Genomic DNA, 23,736 nt, shown 5'->3' with positions numbered 1-23,736 from the left:
ACTGCTTGGTGCTTGAACCTTCAGTAACCCCCTAGTGCCTTCAGGGTCAAGTGTCGGCCTCATAGCTCAACTCCAGCCAGGCTGCTCTCCACACACTGCCCCAGGGCTCCTGCATTCATGGTCTCCTTGGATCAAGCACCCTGGCACCCTCCAAATCCAACACAGTCTTTAAGACTTTATCCCTGCCTTCTTCTGGGAGCTTTCACAGCTCACGATGACAGCCCTTTGAATTACTCACTGTGTGTACTCATTTTCTCACTTCATCAGTATTGTATTGTTATTTAGCCTTTTCATACATGAAGGCTTGTCTCCTCCATTGAAGTTATTTGTTCTTTGGAGGTAAGAAAAAGGATCTTTTTAAAAGCTTGTGATTAATCAAAAAACACCTCCTCACAATATAAATCAAACATGGCAAAATATAAGCAGCTATTGAATCTAAGTGATGGTTTGTTTGTATTCACTGTATGATTTCTTAAACTTTTTTCTTAAATAATAACCCCATCACATCTAGACAGGGAAACTTAAACTGTTGTCATGTCCAGAGCATATAGAAGGGAGATTTGGGAATAACAATCTATGTTTGTATGCAATTCCTTGAGTAAATATCACCGCCCAGTCTGTACATTGCCAGGTACCTAAAAAGGGAGGAGTCTCTTACTTGCTGGGCTTTCTTTTGCAGCAAAGGAAAACATCTTTTTTTTTTTTTTTTTTTTAAGTTATGCTTGATGCTGCAGAGTGTAAACATGATGCTTAATTTAATGCTTATTGTCCCTTCTTGATCTCCTCCACTTTCACCCATTATGAACTGGGCTTTTGGTCACATCATTTTTCAGGAGCCTTTGGGGGAGTATTGGGAAGACTTTGTGGTTCTGGAGAGGGAATGTTGTTAATATTTCTAATGCTATATTTTTATAGGCTATTTCTACTATTAATATATTTTAGAACATATCAGTGACATCCAGGTCCACCTCTGTAAAATCTGGCAAGCTTTGCTTCATCCTTTTGCCACAAATCACCAGTAACTTTATTACTGGTATATACTGTCCAGTCGTATTTGATAATCCCTTGAGGGATGAAAGGAGGTTTTAGAATAAACTGAAGCTACAGAAAGAAATTAGCTGAGAAGTAAGAAAATCTTCCTGACTATAAATAAAATCAATAAAACACTATAAGGGGTGAACTAGAGGTTCTTCTTAGATGTTGGAAATGAACACTTTTTACTTTTCAAAGTTTTCTCTGGCTCTGGTATTTAATAGTTTACTGCTGGAGGTGGTCAGTATGGTATAGCCCAGTGGTTCTCAACAAGGGCAATTCTCCCCCTCCCACCCCCCATCATATAACATTTAACAATGCCTGGAGACATTTTTTTGGTGTCATAACTTGGGGAGGGTTTGCTACTGGCATCTAGTGGGTAGAGGTCAAGGGTGCTGCTAAGCATCTTACAATGCACAGGACAACAAATAATTATCCAGCTCCAAAATGTCAGTAATGCTGAGATGGAGAAACCCTGGTATATAGTCAGAGGATGATAGGCGTTGGATGGAATAGGTTCAGCACTAACTAGGGATAGGATCTTGCATTAATTATTTAATATCTCTCATCCTCATCTTCTGCAAAATGGGACTGATAAAGCTTGTTTCACAGGTTGAGAGTATTAAGTAGGAAAAAAACATGTATGGAGCATCTAGTGGTCTCTGACACAGTAGAAGCACAAGAAATCCTAGTTATCCCTGTTGTTCCTGCTGTTTTAATTATTAATTGAATGTGATGGACAGAGGCTGAAGGTCTCTTGAAGGCATGCTGGGCAGGGCTTTTGACATGGGATGTGAGAGGGTGCCAGAGAGGCCACATGATGCAGTGCAGGGATCCTGTGTGTGGCATCAGAAGGCTAGGTTTTGGGCCTTGGCTCTCTTTCATTCATTCATTTAATCATTTGTTTGAAAAATATTTATCAAGTGTTTACTATAGTCATGTACCACGCATGCTATGGGAGTATATAAAGCCATTAAAAAAAGAATGTAGAACAGGAATGGAAATGGAAATAAATATACCCCCTCTGGGAGCACTTGAATATAAGGGGTTAAAAGGGGAGGGAAGAGTCTGTGAAGGAAGCTGAGAAGGTCAGACAATAGAGCAGGAGGTAAACACTCCATTTTGCTCTCTACTTACATGAATAACTTGGGCAAATGACTTTAACATCTGTGTAAGATGAGGATAATAGCCCCCCTGCCCTGACCCTTCCCTTATAGAGCTGCTGAGAGACTCAGATAAGATACTGTATCTGAAAAGTCTTTATAAGTTGTACAGTGCTATCCAAATATATGTAGATCTTTCCAAATTGAACATTCTATTACTCTAAGTGCCTCTTCTGACAAGTATTATCTTATTTAATCTGACTTCCATGGGACCTTTCCAGTCCAGGAAGAGAAGCAGTTCTTCTCATTTTGGTTTCCCAAGGGGACTGGATGGGGCACCCTTTTACAGCAGGTCAGGGGATCCCTGTTTTCTCCTCCTCTGCATAAGTAGAAGAATGCCAGTTCCTGTCTGGATTGTGGGGCACGTGGCTCAATCCATGTAGAGAAGGTTCTTGCTTCTTACTTCTGCTGAGCCTCAGGTGTGCACAGAGAATCAGGCCCTTCCTGCCTTTTCTCTGTCTGTGTGCAGTTCAGACTCCTCCTGCCACTCCTTTGTGTATGAATGACTGGCAGCGAAAATAACTAGGAAATGACTGACAGCCACAGAGCTGTTGGATCAATAGAGCTGCTTGAAATTGTGTCTGCCTAGGAGCAAGGGAACAGAAAGAATCAAATAGGTGGACAGAGGAATTAATTCAGGGAGGTAAAGAAGAAACTGTAGGAGAATTAGCTTTGTCTCCTCCCCATCTGCCCTATGACATTATTAGAAGGGAGCTGGACACTAGCTAGGGAACACGGATGCAACAGATAAACAAGTGTAAGAGTGAAAAGTGGTAGACACTCTGTACACTTAAGGGAGTGGCTACTTCTCCTTGATCTGCGACATATGATGGGTATGGTTTGGACAGGGAAGACAGAAAGTGTTGTGATCCCAGGTTAAAACAGCATTGAAAGGAGGTGTGAATATTCATAGCATATTTAGGGGCAGTAAATGGTCCAGTTTATGTGACTCAGTGGCTGGTGGAGGATCAATGGGAGATGAGACTCAGGAGGTGGCGACCAGGTTGATTAGTTGATTCCTTTATCAAATATTTACTAAGCTCCTAGATCATGCAGGCATTGAATGGAAGGTCAATGAATTTGGTCTTTCAGCAGTTGGCTTTGGGAAGCCACTAAAAATGACATGATCAGAAAGATAAATCTGGCAGCCCTGTGGAGGGTCCATTGGAGTAGGGGAGGGACTGTTGGCTGGGGATGGGTTAGGAGATCACTGTGATAGGCTAGGAGAGTCTGAACTTGAGAAGCAGCAGCAGAAATGGAGAGGAGGGGATGGATATGAGTTACTTTGGGAAGTGGAGTCTATAGGGCCGGGCATCTTGGATGTCGATGTGTCAAGAAAGAGATAGGAACCCAAGATTACTCCAAAGTTTAGAGTTTGAGTGACTGGGAGAACAGAGATACCCTTAATGAAAGTCAGGAGCTGGTAAGAGGAGGAGCAGCTGTGGGGAGGCAGGGGAAGAGGGGGGATTTGGAGAATTTGCTTTGGGACATGTTGCATTTCAGGTGTCAGTGAAATAGCTAAGGGAGGTGTGGATTCAGTAGGCGGATAACGAAGGGAGTCTGGAGCTTTGGAAGGAGGCCAGATCTGGAAATATAGATTTGGGAGCTATCTGAAAGAAGTTGTGGCTGGAGCTATCAAAATAGATGATATAATAAATGAAAAGCATACACAGAATTAAGTGCAGAGTGCCAAAGACAGAATTGTAGATATAGGGGTATCTACAGTTGGGCTGTAGGAGAACAGATGCAGAAGGGCTGGAGGAGAACCAGGAGAGAGCAATACTTGGGAAACACAGGTGACCAACAGAGTTTAATGCTGCAGAGAAATTGAGGGAGATGGGAACTGAGCAAATACCATTGGTTCTGGAGACTAGGGATCATTGGTAATCTTTGAAATAACAGTTTCAATTGTGTATGGGAGGTGGAATTCAAATTCCAAGGGGAATGAGGAGTGAGCGCATGGGGAGGAAGTGGTGGGAGTGCATATAGATGGCTCTTTGGAAAGGTTTGACTGTGAAGGGAAGATTAAAAATAGCAAAGTAGTTGGAGATGGGGAGCAGAGTTGAGGGGAGGTTTTTTTTTAGGAGGGAAGATATGTGAATACCTAGGGATAGGGTAGAGGGAGAAGGCAGGAGTGAGGAAGAGACTTAATATTTAGAAAAGACAGAAGTAATAGATTGAGGAAGGTCCTGGATGAGCCTGGAGGGGTGGATCTCAAGTTCAGCTTTGGACCAGAGGAGGATGCTTCTTTCTTGGACTCTGGAGGGAAGGCAGACCTCAGTGAAGTAGCTGGCTGGCAAGGACCAATGGGCACAATGTTCCAGATTGACGGCTCCAGCAGAGAGAGCATCATCTGACTGGAAGACTCAGAGACTAGTGGTGCCATGCTTGGGGAGGGTAGTACAAGCTGAGGCAGCTGTGAAATGGGTGGGCTGAGCTGTTGTGGCCCTAGGAGGCTCTTGGGCAGAGAAGCTAAGAAGCGAGGCTGGGAGATCTAAAGTTAGCAATCCGTTTGAAAGTGCTGGTGGCTTTCTTTTGCAAGCTGAGGTGGGACTGCTCTAGGCTGTAGTGGGGTCTGCAGAATTGCCTCCTACAGAGTATGAGTCAGAAAGGCAAGTGGGGAAAGAAGTAAGTGAGGAGAGGAGAGAGGGAGGGAAACTCAGGCAAGATGGTATCTGGGCAGCCTACTGAGGAGGGGTCAATGTCTGGCCATCAAGGTACTGTATCAGTGATGGGATTTGCTCATGAATTTCGAGTTCCCATAATGTCTCTAGAAGTCCTAGAAGAAAGGGGAAGCAGACTAGGGCTCATGAAAGAGCCCCTTGCTCATTCTTCTCCATGAAGTGGAATCCTTCACACAAAAGAGAAGATGCCATACTCTTTTTCTTGGCCCCAAACACTCCTTCTACCCCTTGTTTCAGGGGCTGACCCAAGATAAAAAGCCCCATTTCATCAAAGGCTCCTCAGTGGTCTCACACGACCCTCCAGAGGGCTGGGGAGTAGGAATCTGGGTGTTGCTGCCACCAAAGGGTGGATTGTGGGGCACCAGGCTTATCTTCCCTAGAACACAAGAAGGTGGGAGTTTCCTAAAGTGTAGACCGTTGCAGAATCATAGAATCTTAGAACAGAAACTTACTAGCTTTGTGACTTTGTGCAAGTTATAACCACTCCAAGCTTTAGTTTATAAATCTGTAAAATGGGTAAAAAATCCTTGCCTTTCAGTGGGCACCTGTAATCCCAGCTACTCGGGAGGCTGAGGCAGGAGAATCACTTGAACCCAGGAGGTGGATGTTGCAGTGAGCCAAGATCGTGCCACCACATTCCAGGTTGGGCAACAGAGTGAGACTCTGTCTCCAAAAAAAAAAAAAAATTGCTCATGTTAATAGATATATTGTGATAGTTATAGTCATATTGTGAATAGTAATGTAAATAGGATATTACTAGTAATGTGGTATTATGTATTACTAGTGTGACATATTACATGTACAACATATTATGATTATGTTACCACTTAGATGAATCCCTTTATTTTCAAAATCAGGAACAATGATTCCTTCCTTCCTTCCTTCCTTCCTTCCTTCCTTCCTTCCTTCCTTCCTTCCTTCCTTCCTTCCTTCCTTCCTTCCTTCCTTCCTTCCTTCCTTCTCTTCCTTCCTTCTCTTCCTTCATTTGGTAACAGTGTGGAGATAGGGTTATGCTTTTTAAACTTGCAGTTACAATTATTCCAAGGCATGACAGGCAGGGACTAGGGATGAGGCTAAAATCTCCATCTTTTATACTCTTACCCAGCCCAGGGACAATGGGCATCTATGGGGTGGGGGCACAATATTGAGTTGGCAGCTGGACAGTGGGCCTAGAAGGGGACCCGGGAGACTGGCAGATGGTTAATTGGATGTGACAAAAGAGGGCTAGGAGGAGGGGTCTGGGCTCCTGGGGGATTCTTGTCTCTGACTACTTACTGTCCTGAAATGAGGTAGTGGGGAAAGAGAGGAGTGGCTCTAGGAACAGTTGGGGAAAAGATTGGCAGGACTCCGTGTCAGGGTGTGGCAGTGGAAGGACACAACACCATAGAGAGTAATGTCACAGCTTTAAGTCAGAGGGAACGTGCAAGATTTTAAGCCTCTTCTGTGTACACCAGTGCTTTGGCACATGACATGCTCAGATACTTGGATGTAAAGAGACACTTAACCAAAGATTGTAACAGTACAGTTTTCTAGTCATTCTTCATGATCCCAACCACCGAGTTTTGACAGCTAAGTATCATTCCTTTTGATGGGAATTGGAGAAAGAACTAATCAATTTTAGCAGAGTACTGGATTTCAGTGAGCAGATCTCTTCATTTATTCTTACACTCATTTATAGAAGTGTCAGACACCAGCTGTACACCTACTAAGTGCCAGGCACTGGGGGTACACAGACAAGTTATAAATAATCTTTCCCGAAAGGAGGTTAACAGCCTAATGGGAGGGTTGCCTGATACATAAACAGATGATTGCAGTATAGTATAAGTTCAGCAAAGAGGAATGCACACTAATGTATAGAGGAAGGATCAACAACCTCACCCGGATGGGCGTGGGGAAGATTCATTGAAGAGAGAGTGCTTGGGCTGAAATGGATGAAAAGGTAGTGCAAACAAGAATAATGAGCATAGAGCACTATTCAAGAAGCTTGGTAATAAAAGTAAGGAGAAAAATAAGATGGTAATCAAAAGGACATTTTGGGGGCACTGATATTGTTCTGCTTCTAGACCGTAGGTGTGTTTCTTTTGTGAAATCTTAATGAGCTGTAAACTTGTATGTGCAGTTTTATGCATGTATATTATTATTAATTCAAAAATTTTAAAAGGTTGTCAGGTCCAGTGAAGTTATTTTTTCTTTCAGATCAAGAAAAAGCTTTGAATATTTGAAAAAGTCATAGGAAGAGACAATGGTAGAGACTCAAAGTATTAGAAGGTGGTATATGTGTTAGTGGGGTACCACGGTGGGTACCAGCTTCCCCAAAGTTAGAAAAGAACGAGATTTCTGGGCAAAGAGGTTATCTCTGGAATGGATGGTCACCTTTTCTTCTATGGCTATGAGGAAAGACCAGGTGTTTTTCAGGTCAGATGCTAGAGCTCTTATTAAGCTAACCTCAGTCATCTTAGTGAATGGGAGCCAAGGTCATCTGCAAGCACTGGGAGATGCTGCGAGCCTGGGAAGAGAGGAGATGGATTGGATCCATTCTCTGGAGAATGAGTGGGAATTGCATAAAAGAATGATCTGTTCAGTTGGGGCTGGGTATGTCTGGTTCTGACTCTTGCTCAGCCCTGGAGACTCTGGAGCGGGGATAAAAACTGTTTTTGGCTGGTGATTTGGATGAGATGTCTAGGGTGAGGATGAGGTGTGCACTTCACTTGTTTGGATACTGTTCTCTTCCCCAAACTTTATGGAACATCAGTGGCTTTAAGGCCTTTTGGAGGCCCTACTTTGGAAAATGTTTTTGTCTGGTTTCTCCAAGTAGGTTGTACACACCCTTTGCTTTGGACTTGTCTGTATTCTTGTCAATGCCCAGGTTAGTGCCTTGCAAATAATACTTGCTCCATTAGTATTTGCTGACCCATTTTTTTTTTTTCAAAAAAGCTACTTATTGGTGTCTAGGCTACTTGGGAGTTTTATAATGAAACACTGTGCTAAGGAAATGTATCTTTTTGTTTGTTTGTTTGTTTGTTTTTGGTGGACAGGCAATTCTGCTTTAAACAAAAGACCTATGAAGTCAACATTGTGAAATACAGCTGTTGTGTGGATTAATTAGAGGGGACTCCTTTTATCACTTGCTTGTAAATACTCACTTATTTCACAGGCACTGGAAAAGTAAATATTCACTCTTCTTTTAGAAAGACCCAAGTAGGAAAGTTCAAACATGCAAATGGACCAACTAATTAATATTTAGTGAGTGTCTGCCATGTGCCTAGTATTATGCCAGATACTAAGAGGGCTAATGAAAATGGCTATCACATGATCTTTGTCCCGGAAAAGTTTATAGTCTTGTTGAATTAGGAAAATAACGGCTAATTGGAGAACAATCAGAAAGGGAGTTTTAGTCATTCATTGACTCATTTAATATGTATTTATTGTCTATAATCTAAGTGATAATTTAAATAAGTGGTAAAATAAGGTTTTATTTAGAGAGACTCAATTTTAGGTATACCTTCATAGAACACTTTTTTTTTTTTTTTTGAGATGGAGTCTCACTCTGTTGCCCAGGCTGGAGTGCAGTGGCATGATCTCTACTCACTGCAAGCTCTGCCCCCCAGGTTCATGCCATTCTCCTGCCTCAGTCTCCCAAGTAGCTGGGACTACAGGCGCCCACCACCACGCCTGGCTAATTTTTTTTTTTTTTTTGTATTTTTAGTAGAGACAGGGTTTCACAGTGTTTGCCAGGATGGTCTCGATCTCCTGACCTCGTGACCCGCCTGCCTTGGCCTCCCAATCCTGCTGGGATTACGGGCATGAGCCACCGCGCCTGGCCACCTCATTTGTTTTAACAGTTGTGTTACATTCTATTGTGAGGATGTGTTACTTTATTAAACCATTCTCCTAATGATAGACATTTATAACCCAGATTTTCTGTGGACTGGTGTTTGTTCTGGGACATTATTTGGTCCAAAGAGTAGCAAGAAAGGCCATTCATTTTTTTGATCTTGTTCAAAGGTGACTGTAGGACAACTGTAGGTTTGGGCTGTTTTCTCTGCCTTTATCCTCAGGAGAGAGGAAGAACAACCAGTCCCTGTTCTCTGAAGGATAACTTTTTGTGTAAAAATTTTATTTTATTTTATTATTATTATTATTTTATTATACTTAGGTTTTAGGTACATGTCACAATGTCAGTTTTTTACATATGTATCCATCCTTGCGATAGTTTACTGAGAATGATGTTTTCCAGTTTCATCCATGTCCCTACAAAGGACACGAACTCATCATTTTTTATGGCTGCATAGTATTCCATGGTGTATATGTGCCACATTTTCTTAATCCAGTCTATCGTTGTTGGACATTTGGGTTGGTTCCAAGTCTTTGCTATTGTGAATAGTGCCGCAATAAACATACGTGTGCATGTGTCTTTATAGCAGCATGATTTATACTCCTTTGGGTATATACCCAGTAATGGGATGGCTGGGTCAAATGGTATTTCTAGTTCGAGATCCCTGAGGAATCGCCACACTGACTTCCACAATGGTTGAACTAGTTTACAGTCCCACCAACAGTGTAAAAGTGTTCCTGTATCTCCACATCCTCTCCAGCACCTGTTGTTTCCTGATTTTTTAATGATGGCCATTCTAGCTGGTGTGAGATGGTATCTCACTGTGGTTTTGATTTGCATTTCTCTGATGGCCAGTGATGATGAGCACTTTTGTTAGTGACATTTAAATAAATGGTAGAGGCCATTCTTGATCTCTTTTTCAGTGTGCCTTAGGAGCCAGATTTGCAGTCTCAGTTAGCCAAAAAAGCTGCATCTGTTCTTGAGCTTGAATGTAAGTTAATTCCAATACCACAGTTAGCTATGGCAGCACTTCAGATTGTGTATGCAAAAGCCATAGCCTGTTCTTGGCTAGGAGACTCCAAGGATGTCATTCGGGAGACCTTGGTTTCTAATTCTACCCACCACTAAATAGCTCTGTGACTTGGCCAAACCCGATAATATGCCTGTTTTTACAGATGGGATCTCTCTTTCCTCATTTGAAGAAAGAGGTAAACATACTTGCCCTGCCATACCTCATAGGAATAGTATGAGATAAAGTGAGATGATAGAAAGAAAATGCTTTGGAAAAACAAAATGCTGACTAAATGAAAAGGGATTTTGTCAGCTGCTTCTCTGGGGTCTCCTTCAGTTTTGAGTGTGGTTGAAAGCTGAGCTGGGGGACTCAGATAGGAGTGACAGCCTGTACTGTACTTGAGGGCTGTACATTTTTTCATGTCTGGTAGGAAATTGGCAGCACTAGAAATGGAGTGAAACTTTTCATGACATGTTCCATTTGCTTTTGGAAAAAGACGTGTGTACGAGAGTGGAAGAGTAGCTCATCTAACTGCCCAGAATGGCTGAGGTTTTCCTTCTGGTGGGTAACAGTGTAGTTCAGTTGCACACTTACTTCTTATTACCCAGATGTGCAAAGAAACTGTAGCTTTTCAAATTTTCTAAAGTGGAGCCAGCCTTTCTGATAAGCCCCCACCCCCGTTTTGCTAGTTTATAATATATTATTCTTTTTTCTGGATTAGTGTCTTTTGGATGACTATTTCTTTTAGGTAAATTGCTCAGTTGCTCTGATTTTTCTCATGTTCCTCCACTTCTCTTCAGAGTGGGGTCTGGGTGCGTAGAGGTGTTTACATGAACCTGTGGTGGTAGTGATGGGAGCAAAGGAAGAAGAGTACTTGGAGCCAAGGCAAGATAGCTAGATCCCACTGGACTTTACTTCATTGAGGCAGGGCTGGTCTGATGACCTCTCTTGTTTTTTGGAATATTGTGCTAATACCCAGCACTAAAATTTGTATCCTACCTTTTGCCTATGTGGTCAAAGACCCTACATATGGCAGCCTCTTAGTCCTGACTCCAGGCCTTTGCCCAGTCACTGAATGAATACCATCAGCAGGGAATAAAGAAGCATATGGATCCCAGGTTGCTCAGCACGAAGTGTGAGAAGACAGAACCTCTGCACTTGGCTCCCTAACTAGACATTCACCTTGGCCAGTGCTGTGTTTTCATCTGTTCACCACCATCCTTTCCCTTCCACACCACAACTGGTGAAAAGGTAGGCATTTTTCTAGAGGCCTTCAACACCTCAGGAGTAGCCTTAGGGTTCTCAGGTGCCATCATAACCATTAGGGTATTTCTAAAGCTGTTCCCTAAACTCTGGTTGAGCCTTGAGGTGGGAGTATATATAGTGGAGCCTGAGACCCTGATATCCGATCTAGACTGAATGTTTCCCATGTTCCCCAGATGCCTGAGGAAAAGGGCTTTCCCTCTTTCCTTATGGCAGGGATCTCCCCTATGTCATATCCTTAGTACTGTCTATCTCTGGTTTAAAGAAAACCTTAATGGTCAAGTCCACCCAGGCTGTATCTTAATATGTTAGTGGGAGCTTGAGAATTCAAGCTGCATACTAAAAAATTCCTATTTTGGATGTCAACAGCTGAACATTGACGCTTTCTCTTTGCCTGCTGCTATAACTATCCTAAACTTCCTTGAGGCAAATAGATGCTTCTGGCAGAGTAAGGAGGAGGTTAAATATATATAAAGACATGCAAAAGAGGAAAGTACATTATATTTTAAAAAGTATTACCCTAGTTAAAACAATAATTTGGGGGAAGAAAGGTTTAGAAATGAGGCTCCCGAGATTGCCTTCATTGGGATTCCATGTATATACATGTATATGCTTATGTGCATGTAAACATGCAAGGGTGTGATGTTGTTGATTCTTCCAGCAGGCATATAGTGAGCACTTGTTACAGATCATATACAGAGGGGCATATGGCGCAGTCTCTGTCTTCAAGGAGCTCCTGGTTTTAGGAGAATGATGGAGTGAAGATGGATTACATTATAGAGCTGCACGGCTGAGTTCTGCTTTCTGAGAGGTTGGTGTTTTGGTCTGATAAATATGACTAATGGTTGAGCTAGGGGCCTTTAGTGGGTCTGGTTTCTCCTTACCTTGCTAGGATCTGCTTTCTAAGTCTCTTCAACTTTCAACAATGACAAGTTCTAGTCACTTTTGCTTTTCTCAAATAAAGCGAATTCCTTTAACATCAGTCTGGGTTTTCATGAACATATGTTTTATACCAAGGATGTGGTAACTAAGACCAATGTTAGTCAGTAATAAATCAATGGAAAAAAATGAAGTCCAAATTAGATGTTTTGCTCTTCTGCTTCTGTGGTGGTGGAGTTGTTTGGTTGCTGTTGTTTTTATCCAAAATTCTTTCACCTCTTTTGATGCGGAAAACTTTTGTGTTTTATACACTATACTCAATCCAGGGCTATGGAGTTCAAACAGCGCTAGGGGCTGTGAGCAGTATTTCTACTTTGGTGAAACTGGGAACTCTGTCCCCTGTGAAGGGAGGAGAAACTGGTAGTCTGGCAAGTCAAGCTGGGCGGTTCAAGCACTGAGCAAAAATAACACAACAGGTAAGTGGCAGAGTCAGATGGTTGGGTTCAAGTGGAAAGAGCAGTGGGCTGGGTTTCGGAAGAACAGTTGTTACTGCTGAGCTTGGGCAAGTATCTCCCTCTCTGAGGCTTAAGAGAGAGTTGGGCTAGAAGGTCTCTAATGCGTCTTCCATCTACAATATTATGAACTGAATGGATAGCAGGTGGGGGGACAGGGAAGCCCAGGGGCATAGGAACCAAGTGGTAAGTGGTTTCAGGACCTTTATGCCTAGTTCTCTGGAGACTTTACCCTTTTGAGATCTTTCATCTCTGCAGCTCAAGACTGCTTGGTCAGTTCTCCTGATGCCAGAACTCAGAGGTGACCCAGTATCCTTATATGGTAAACAGGGGCACTAACGCCCTTGGGGAGAATCATCCTGACAGTCAGCAAATGAGTGGCTTCAAACAATTTTGGTTCTCAGAATCTTTTCAAACAACTATGTTTCTGGGGTTTCTGGGCCTGTGTTAAAAAGCCTACACTTCCTCACCTTTTTTTTGGATTCCAAGTCTGTGTGCCTAAACATCCTAGATAATGCCTTCATCAGGGACCACCTTTCTTCTGGCTCTTCCAAGGTACAGGGAGGACTAACTTATTCGTCTTCCTGTCATCCCATGTCCTTGAACCTTTCTTCTTTTGCATCAGATAGAGAAGATGGTAAAAAGCAGTCCAGAATCTTCTTTTCTTAGTGTATGTGCAAACCCAGCCCAACTCCAGCCTCTCAAAAGGAGAAATAGGGTAAACTGCCATCTTGGCTCTCTTACATTTCCTTCCACGCAGAACTCTCCTTTCTTCCACATTTTCTAGAGCTTTAGAGAACTTACATTTTGGGAGAGGGAAACGTACTAGATTTCTAAAAAGTACACTAAAGCATTCCAGTTATATGATAAGACTATATCTTCCTTAGTGGGGCCATAAACAAGGAATGAAGTCTATGTTGGTGGATATGGTGGTTGTCATAGAGTAGGAAATGATTTGATGGCATTTAGAAGAGGAATTCATTATCCATAGTGACAAGTGGCGAGAGGCATTCCTAGCAGAGGAAGAAAGGTGAGCAAAGGGAGAGAGTTGTGTAAACATCATGGAGAATTAGAGGATTGTAGGGAGAGAGGGACTGGAGAGACATGTGAGGTCTTGGATTTTCTCAGGAGTTGGATTTTATATTCTAGGATTTGGATTATGTTTTTAAAGACATGGGGTCTCACCGTGTCACACAGGCTGGAGTGCAGTGGCACAATAATTGCTCCCTATAGCCTCGACCTCTTGGGCTCAAGTGTTCCTTGCATCTCAGCCTCCTGAGTAGCTGGGGCTCCAGGCATATGCCCAACTCTGGATTTGGATTTTATCTTGTAAGCACTAGAGAGTTATAGAAGACTTTAAGAATTGAAGTGATGGAATAAAAAAAGTCTAATTTAGAAGGGATAATATGCCATTGGAAGGACAAAATTGGAGATAGAAATTCTAGATAGGAAACTACTGAAATATAGTTGATGATACCAGAAATTTAGTGGTGGGGTATCTGCAGGATTTAATGTCTAATTGATGTTGGGATTGAAGGAGAGGTGAAGTCTCAGACAATCTCCAGGTTTTGGCTTAGGTTGTCGGTGAAGACTAATGGTACTTTCACCAAGCCTGACGTCATAGGAATCACACAGGAGTATAGGAACACTTCACATGCTACTATAGCTTTCTGCTGTAAAAGGGTTTAGCACTGCTCCATTCTTCAAACTCCTTACATATTTTGAATACAAAACATTTAAAAAAAAACCCAGAGTGACTGATGGTTGGACAATTATATACTCAGACAACTTTTCCCACAAGTGGGGCAAGTCTGCATGCTTACGTGTGCATATATGTGCTGTGTGCATGAACATGATGTTGCTCATGCTTTGGATATGAATGTGTGTGCTCCTTTGATCATGTTGGGTTCTTGACACAATGTCATTTTTCAGCATTAAAATTCCCATCACCTAGCAGAAGTGCTCCCTTTAAGATCCATTTCCGCTTGGCTTGTTGTGCATAAACATTCCATTGGGATTGATTGCTTGTGTCAAATTAATTTTTTCCCTTCCCAGGAACAGTGTCTGCCATGTGCAAAATGGGGGAAATCCCCAGGCCTCTAGCCAAATGCAAAGCTCAGATATAGGGGTAAAGTCAGGTTTGGGTCAAGAATTGTTCTAGATAAGCCACAGAGCCTGCACCTGGATACTTAAGCTAACCTTTCCAGTATGCTTTGTGACTGTTTCTAGGCAACAGGAAAACCCTAGGTTGGGTAGAGATGGCTGCATATGAGAGGCTTGGGTTTTTTCAGCATCAACTGCAGTACCACATCCTCCTCTATATCTTCCTTTTGCTGCTTTGTTTAAAAGGCTGCAGAGGCTAGGTGTTGTGGCTCCTACCTATAATCCCAGTACTTTGGCAAGCCAAGGTGGGAGGATCACTTGAGCCCGGGAGTTCAAGACCAACATGGGCAACATAGCAAGACCCCATCACTTAAAAATAAAAATAAAAATAAAATAAAATGTTGCAGAAGCCTCTGGAGGCAAATGGAGAACATGCTAAATATCCTCCTTCCCTACCTGGCTGCTATGCAAACTTCACAGAACTCTGGGGTAGTTTTTCCTCCAGTTCCAGTCTGACACTTCCCTGAAGCTATGGCAGACCCTCAGAATGTACCTGTAAGGCCTTTCCCTAACAGGTAGCCCCTATCTTCATGGTGCGCAGTTAGCCAGCCTTACCACATTTTGCCTGACTCCAGACACCAGACCAGGGACCTTCAAACTGCCTTTCCTAAATTGGAAACTTTGGCCAACTGATCTGTACAACAGGGTAGTCTAGACTATATTGTCCACTGATGAACTAATTTGTATCTCGGCAGTAGGAGCTTTGTGAGTTGTATGATACAGTCTTCCTGAGAATGGTTATATATTCTTTTCCTGAAACCTGGATTTCTGGAAGTCCTAATTAACATCTGTTAAATTTAAGTTTAACTTTGTGGGTTGTGATTATCAGTAGTTCCAACCAAAGGATCTCTAGGAGTTTATCATCTATAATCTAGCTGCATACAGCCTTTTAATTAGTGGAGTTTATAGCAAATACCTTACTCAGCCATTAACCATCAGGACTCTTGAACTTTAAGAAGAAAGTGGGTGAATTCCTCATCTCAGAGGATAAAATGCTAAACTTCTGTGTCTGGTGTAACAGTTACTTTTGGGGGAAGGGGGTTTGGATTCCATTTGCCAAAAGCTTTTACATAAATTGATAACAGAAATGATTTTTAGCATTTGCCAACAGATTTTGTAATGCATCACTTTTAGCAGAGGACATGCATAGGACTTGGTTATACAATTTAATTTTCTGTCATTCCCATAGAATCTGATTGTAATGTCTGGTTTTTGAGCCAGGGCAACTGATTGCTGGAGGGGTGCAGGGTTCATAGAAGTCTGCCAACTGTTAGCAAGAATGTCTCCTCTTCCCCGCTCCTGATGCCACTAAACACGTCTCTTGAATCCAAAAGGAGGTCATCTAATTTCTTCTCTCTACCCTGGCCTAGTTTCTAAGCTCTTACAGCTATTCACTCTATTCTATCTAGTTTGTTTTGAAGTATTTATTCAACTTGTTATGCATAGAAGTCATTCTCTGAGACATATTTTCAGACCACCTTAATTACTCTATCTAGCATGATTCTGGGCATTGAATAGGCCTGTTTGTGATTTCCCCCTTAGATTTTGGGTTTTCCTATGAGAAAGACCAAGGCAGCTCTCCAGTGGAGGTCCTCTCTGACAGACTCATGGGCTGAGTGTGTGATCACGATCACATGCTACTTTAGGTTTCCTGGATGCCCTAGAGCCATAGAACTCCAGATTTGATGGGATCTGACTATAGAGATGGCACTAGAAAATCCCATCCTAAATCTCTTTAGTACAGAGGATGAGGGGAATCCCTTTACATTTCTTGTAATCACTCTAGTGGGTGCCGTTTTTTCCCCATGCCAAGTCTTTTCCATTCCTGTGCATTGATTCTGCACCCACCTTATTCATTCCTTCCAGGACCCTCAGTACTGAAGCTTTGTTCTCTGGGAGTTTTCCATTTCTGGGCTGTTGGATTTAATGTGATCTTCCTATATGTCAGGTTGAATGGTGAGAGCCTTGTGAATTCCTGGAGAGCCTTTGTGCAGATTAAGAACAAAGGAGGCAATTTATCTCTTCAAGTGTCAGGACTTTTAACCCTATGTTCTTTAACCTCCCTTTCAGGGTTGTTTAACTTTTTGCCAGCCCCTTGCCTTGCAGGTCTTGTGTATGCTGTAGTTGAGGGGGCATTTTACAGGATTGCTCAGCTTTTGAAAGGAAATTTGTTTGTGTTTATTTTTTTTTTTGAGGGAGGAGAGGAATCCCCCAAAATTTGATCAGTGGAAGTCTGTCCTTCTTTGGATGTCAGTGGAGACCTCGAGTCTTCTGGCTGCCTTGTGCAGTTCTATGTCTGTAGCGTGGTGCAAAGGGGTATGTCCCCAGCCTGGAGAGGGGATTCCTGTATGCTTCTCTCAGCTATTATGCACTGGTTTCCTTTCTGATTCTGGGCAGACCACTGTATCTCTCTGGGCCTGAGTTTCTTCACTGTAAAGTGAAAGTGCTGAAATGGATGATCACTGAGGTTCCTTTAATCTCTTGAAAGTCTGTGGGGTCTCTGATAATTTAGGAGAAAGTCTTCCTTTGCTTATCTCAACTCTGGGAAAATGCATCTTATAATGGTTGTCTTATGCCTGGGAGTCCCTGTTCTCAGACATGACACACAAAACGTACAATAACCTGTCACTGGCTGGTATCTGTCCCTAGCTATTAGAAATCCAGCCGCAACAGACCTCCAGCCTTGCCAGCCTCTGGATGAGCTTTACAAGCTAAGTTCTGAACCAATTACAGTATCCTTGGTTTATTTTTTATAGGACCCACCAAATATTTATGGGCTTCTCAGGAAAGTTCAGTCAACAATTTTAGGGTAGCTATAATCTATATGTAACAGCTACTCTTCAACATGATTTGTTTCCTCTCTTGGTCTATAAAGAGGGTTTTCTGAAAGCAGAAAAGTTTTGTTTGAATTTTCTCAGAAACTCCAAGTTCTTTAAATTGGATATTTGGCAAATCTTTTTCCCCAGAGTTATCCGTGTTGGCTGGCCCTGCCAGATCTTTTTCCTTTCTCTTAGAGAGAGTTTTAACTGCCATTGATTTATCCCTTACCACATTTGGCTTTGTGAAGAGCTGGTGGGGAGGACGATCTGCAGACTGCTTCTTCCTCTGGAGATTAAGCCTTCAGGACCATATCCTGTACATTTTCTTAGTGCCTCCCACCATACCACCCCCTCTTTTGCCACTCTGTCTTCAGGTATGAGCACATTATTCTGGAAGCTGGGCAGAGAGTGAGGAACTGGGATTGAGGGAACAGAAGCAAGTTTTAAAGGTCAAGAAATTCTCATAGTTTATAGAATGATCAAGAGTCAGAACCAGAGGGGGAAGCCTGGCCAGAGTCAGCAAGGGGCCAGGGATCAGGGAAGTAGATAAAGGCCAAGAAGATGAAATGGTGAAAGCTCAATCATGGAAGGCAGTATATGATGCATTCAGCATCCAGGGCATCTGCAGAAGCAGAAGGAGCAGGAAGAGAGAGGGGAAGCAGATGTGAGTTTAACTGCAGCAGTCCTTATTGATTGAGGAATCTCTTTGCTTTGGCCCTGCCTGCATTCGTGCAGGTGCCAAACTCCCAAGCAGAAGGAGCCTGGGCCTGGGTGGTAGAGCCCAGTGAGAGGACCTGGCCGAGGCACAATTCTTGATGTCATCAGCTGCTGCCTCCCTACTTCTCTCTGGAACAAGTCATCCTGTGAGGCTCTGTATTTCTGCTGCTCAAGGACCCTCTGTCCTTTCCATTCGGTGAGACTGCAAGTATCCAGGTTTATTCCCTAGGCCTAGGGTTTCAACTTGAGGGGTCAAACTTTCTGGATACATTAAGAAAGTGAGACTGGGCAACCGTATTAGTTCCTTTTCATGCTGCTGATAAAGACATACCCAAGACTGGGCAATTTACAAAAGAGGTTTATAATGGATTTACAGTTCCACAATTATGGCAGAAGGCAAGGAAGAGCAAGTCACCTCTTACATGGATGGCAACAGGCAGAGAGAGCTTGTGCAGAAAAACTCCCATTTTAAAAATAATCAGATCTCGTGAGACTCATTCACTATTACAGGAACAGCCCAGGAAAGACCTGCCCCCATAATTCAGTCACCTCCCATTGAGTTCCTCCCATGACAGGTAGGAAATGTGGGAGTTACAATTCAAGATGAGATTTGGGTGGGGACACAGACAAACCATATCAGCATCCAAATTCCCCACAGAGTATTATCCTTTAGCTTGATGGTCTTTAGATGTGTAATTTCCCCACTTTAGTTCATGATAACAGAGCTGCCTGTATATCTTTCTCTGTGTCTTTAGCTGATGCCCTATCTTTGTGTTCTTGAGTCCTTGGGATGGGTTCACTCATTTTGTTGGGTGGGCCAAAGGGTCTTTCTGGCCACAAGTAGAACAGGTTGTGAACTAAAGATGCCCATTTATCTTTGTGCTTTTATTCAGTAATCAAGAGGGGCCCCTCCTGCTTTTTGACCCAACTCTCCTCCAATTACCTTTTTCTTCTTTCTCAAGCTTGAAAGTTTTGAATCTACATATCTCTCTATGGTGCTTGAGAGCACTAGCCTTATCTGTGGCTTGGCTCAGCACGGCAGGCTTCAGCCTTGACCTGCAATTGGATTTTTCTGGGAATTTCTTACTAGAATTGATCCAGCCCAATTAAATCAGTAAGCTTCCCTCTAGTATCTGTCTTTTCACCCTTCACTCATAGATTTAACATCTCTTTTAACCTTTTCCAAATTGGACCATTCATCCTCCAGGCTGAAGATGAAAGAGTCTAGATTTATTTTATATATTTGTATATATTTTTAAAAAACTATATTATTTCTATACTGTAAGCATTCAGGTTAAAGTTTGAATCTTGAAAGTAGCTTCTTTAAACATAATTATGACAAATGTCACTCTGTGTTGATTGTTAGTTTACACTTGGCTGAGACCAGCTCTGATTCCATTGGGTATGTGCTCCTTGTAATCCTCTTCCTTGTCCCTTCCTTCCTGAGACTCTCATTATAGAAGAAAAAAAAGGAATTGTGTAGTGTGGAAGTCCTATAACTTTCTCAGTTCACGGTACCTTAACATCTCAGTAAGTTTTCTGTGGCACCCTTATATGAAACAGAATACTTAGTAGATCTGTTGATTAAGTAGTTAAATCCAAACAACTTAGTAAGTACTAATGTTCTAACAATCCAGTAGCCATTTGAAAAAATGTTGCATATAAATAAAAGTATTTTTTTCTTATTTATTTTTTGACAAATAAAAATTGTATATATTTATGGTATACAACATGATGTTTTGAAATTGTGGAATGGCTAAATTATACTAATTAACATATTCAGGACCTCAAATACTTATCTTTTTTTTTGTGGTGAGAACACTTAAAATCTACTCTCTTAGCAATTTCCAACTATACAATACATCGTTATTAACTATAGTCACCATGTTATACAATAGATTTCTTGAATGTATTCCTCCTGGCTAACTTAAATTTTGTATTCTTTGACCAACATTTCCTCCTCAATCTCCCCAAGAAAAGTACTTTTATTTCATTTTTAACAAACCACAGTTACTTACTAATGAGATGTGTGTGCCTGTTGGGCACTGCACAGCTTCTCAGAGGCTGGACTCAAATTGGATATTGCTCCCCTTATTTCCTGTTCTCCATTGATTTTTTTGTGCTGTGCTTGCTTTTTATCATAGAAATTGCCTCAAATCCAGTTTTGCAAATATATGACATCATTTAAAGGAATGGAGTATGGTTTAAGGTTGAAACTGAGAGCTACTTTTTGCTAGTAGCTATGCAATATCTGACAGATGCCAAGCATTGATGTGTTTCCCTCAAAAATTTAAAAATTCACATAGCCCCTATGAATTTTCTACAGTGGCCCACGGTATCTTGGTGCATAGTTTGGGAACCATGAGGATAGTGGAATAAATGTTGGAAAATCTTTTCCAGGAGCAATTTTGGTGCTTTTTATCCCCTCAGCCTGGTTTCTATTCTCTAGGTTGCCAGACTTCTCCTGAGAATCTCTTAGCTTCCAAGTGGCCTTGATTCTCAAGGGACTCTTTCTCTCCATTCTCCACTGGCTTTGCTGGCCATTTTTGAGGCTGACTGGTATTTATTAGAGTCTATATCAGGGAGTCCTTTCTGAGAAAGGGTTAGGTCTTGGTCCACCAAACATAAAATGAAGGGGAGGTGAACACAGCACCAAGTAGAGCATTTGGGGTGGGGGCCAGATGCTCATGGTCAGCATCAGCTCTATAATTTGCTGGGCCCAGGTCAAAACAGAAATGTGAAGCTTCTTGTTCAAAAATAGCAAAGAAAAGTACTATTGTAGGTGTTAATATATAAAATGCTTTCCTTTCTTTCACTCTCTCTCTTGATCTGTCATGGTGTTTTCTATTTGTTATTTAATGTTGTACTGCCTTAGCACAAGCCTGTTAGGGGCCAGTGCAAACCTCACAGGTGTCTGGCTCTCTTCTTACCTTGTGATTTGGTGCACATGGCCTACTGGCTGCTGGGTTCCCGCTTCCCCCAGCTGCAGGACTGAGCCCTGGCCAGGAGCAGAGAAATTGTTCCAGGTATCTCTCTTTCCATGGACTTGCTGCTTCAGCTTAGAGGAGGCAACCTCCAAGGATATTGCAAGCACAGGGAAGTGCTAGCTACCTGGATTGTGGGTGGGCAGGAGGCTTGCTGCTGAGTTGCTGAGCATGCGGTGACGGTGCTGCCAGCTCAAGGGAGGGATGGCTGACACCATGACTTTCCTGGAGACATTGTGGGGTGTATGTACCCGACCTCCACCTTCCCTCTGCTGGGTGGAAGGGGTGGGGAAGCCAGGCAAGGCCTGGGGCCCCAGTGGTTGGAGGAATGGTTAGCTAAGAGCCTGTCCTGAGCAGGTAGCTGGAGGTGGACTCTCAATAAGCCTAGGTCCCAACCCCCAGCACATGCTCCTTCATTCTCTCAGGCTTCACTTACAAAAATTAAATTATTAAGAAATTTGAGACAGTGACGATAGGGCCTTAAATCCCAAACACAGGGCCTTCTGAAGACCCTGTGCAACTACACACCTATGACACTAGCTGTGGGGAGGCAGATACACGAGGGAATTCTACTTTGCGACTGATCAGACTGAGCTCACTGTTGCTGAATTAACTAAACTGTGGTTCATTGCTGCACTCAGATCTCTGGTAGTATTTATAGCCAGTTTGTACTGAATGCCCACCATGTGTCAGGCTTCATACTGAGTGCTTTTTTCTGTAGTAACTCATTTAATTTTCATAATAACTCCATTTTACAGATAAGAAAACTGAGGTTAAATGACTCACTCCAAATCCCACAACATATCAGTGACAGAGCCAAGTTTTGAAGCCAGGCAATATGGTGCCAAAGCCTACCTCCATGCCAGGACACCATTCTTTTTGTGGGTGTCATCCAGCTTTTGTTCATAACAATGGCACTAAGTGCCGCTTTATTTCCTAATTCCAAATAAAACCCTCTTGTTTGGTTCCACATGTATTTCTAGACAAAGAAATTTATTTTTAATTTGAAAGCTTCCTTCAAAATGAAATAATCTAATTTTCCAAATATGTTTTCAAGAACAGTATGTGGCTACATCATTTTAAATCCCCAATTTTCATCAGGCCATGACACTTTTCAACATGGTTGTTACAGTAACAGTTAGGGGCTGAGGTTTGGTGTGAGTACCTTTGTTTTAGGCGCCATCTATGCTGGCTGTCAATAGGCGATTGGTGGGCTGAGGGGCAGCACTGTAGAGAGTCCACACACTCCACACGGTGCAGCTGAGGACACCAGGGGTAGACTGCATTCTATGGCACAAGTGCTTGTTGTGAAGAAGCAGACTATTTATTTAGAACAGCGGAAGAGCAGTTATTTTACTTTCTAAGACTTGATGCTTAAAGGGTGGATGCTGACCTGGAAGCAAGGGCATTACCTGGGAGCTTGTTAGAAATGCAGGATCTCAGGCCTCCTCCTTGCTGAATCACAATCTGCATATTAAAAAAAGCCTCAGGCAATTTATTTGCACATTTTAAAAAAGTTGTTTTAAGCCTGTGAGTGTTTGTGTGCTTATTTCCTTTACTACTTCTATGAAAGGACGTCCTTTGTCACTTAGGTTAAACATTCTGCCCTTGGACTTATGTGGCCTTCTGTAGGCACCTAAACTCCTTTGAGCTTCAGTTTTTCTTCTGTTAAATGAAGAAGTTGGACCAGATAAACTCCATGGTCTGTCTTAGTTCTATGGTTTTAGTAAAAATCCCTAAGCAACAGAGCTTTGTAACAGTTTATTGCTTCTATTTAAAACCACCTTTGGGCATTTACACATTTTTAGCCTTGTCTCCGTTATCCTATATCCAACTGCTAAAACCCAGTCTCCCAGAATGTGACCTACAGCTGCTTGCATCAGACCCACTCGGGGACATTGTGAAAATGCAGATTCCTGGGCCACAGCTTAGCCTTCCTGAATCAGAGTCTCTGGGGACAGGTCCTAGAAATCCACATCTTTAACCTCTGCATTAGAGTGCAAGCATTAACATTTTCTTGCTACTTTCTAAATACAAAGGTCTCTAGGGGTTTTCTTCTCTCATCACTTTCTCTTGTTTTTTAAAGTCACGTGCTTCCCATGTATACATATGTAACAAACCTGCACATTGTGCACATGTACCCTAAAACTTAAAGTATGATAATAATAAAATTAAAAAAGAGAAAAATCCTGAAAAAAAATAAAGTCACGTGCTTCCTTGGTGCCTTAGAAAAATGGAGGCCCAATGGAAGAAAGGAGAATGCTGTGAAAGGAAGCTAATTTGGAGAGGGGAGAAATTGAATTTGTGATGACAGCTGGTGAATTGAATGAAATTGTCTAGAAAACATACCAGGCTATGGTACTGAAGTATACATGGAGAACCGGTGAGATACATGGGCTTGTCGTTGCCCTGATGTAGGATTGGGAATGTGGTCACCTAGGAGCACTGAGGGATGTAAAGGAAAAAGAATGAAATACATTTAAGTGTAAGAACACATGTCTGAATAAGGCAACAAAGTCTTCCAGGCAGTGGGGGGAGAGAGCTAGATGCACAGAGGATCTAAGGGTTCAGCTTCGATGACTGCTCAGAGTTAGAGGGTGGGAGGAAAAGAGGAGTTAGTGAGCCCTCCCAGGAGAGCTTGGAGAGGCAGAGGAGAGCTAGGACAGCCGGAGG

At 42.4% G+C, this 23,736-nt stretch overlaps 1 protein-coding gene across 12 annotated transcripts in view; it reads left to right on the top strand.

Moving 5' to 3' along the window:
* KALRN (kalirin RhoGEF kinase) overlaps positions 1-23,736 on the top strand; it is a 695,573-nt gene that overhangs the window by 5,778 nt on the left and 666,059 nt on the right. The window lies entirely within an intron of this gene.

The sequence above is a fragment of the Hylobates moloch genome, unplaced genomic scaffold, assembly GCF_009828535.3.
Source record: "Hylobates moloch isolate HMO894 unplaced genomic scaffold, HMol_V3 SCAFFOLD_4, whole genome shotgun sequence".
NCBI lineage: Eukaryota > Metazoa > Chordata > Mammalia > Primates > Hylobatidae > Hylobates > Hylobates moloch.
This window is presented reverse-complemented; position numbering and strand designations above follow the sequence as displayed.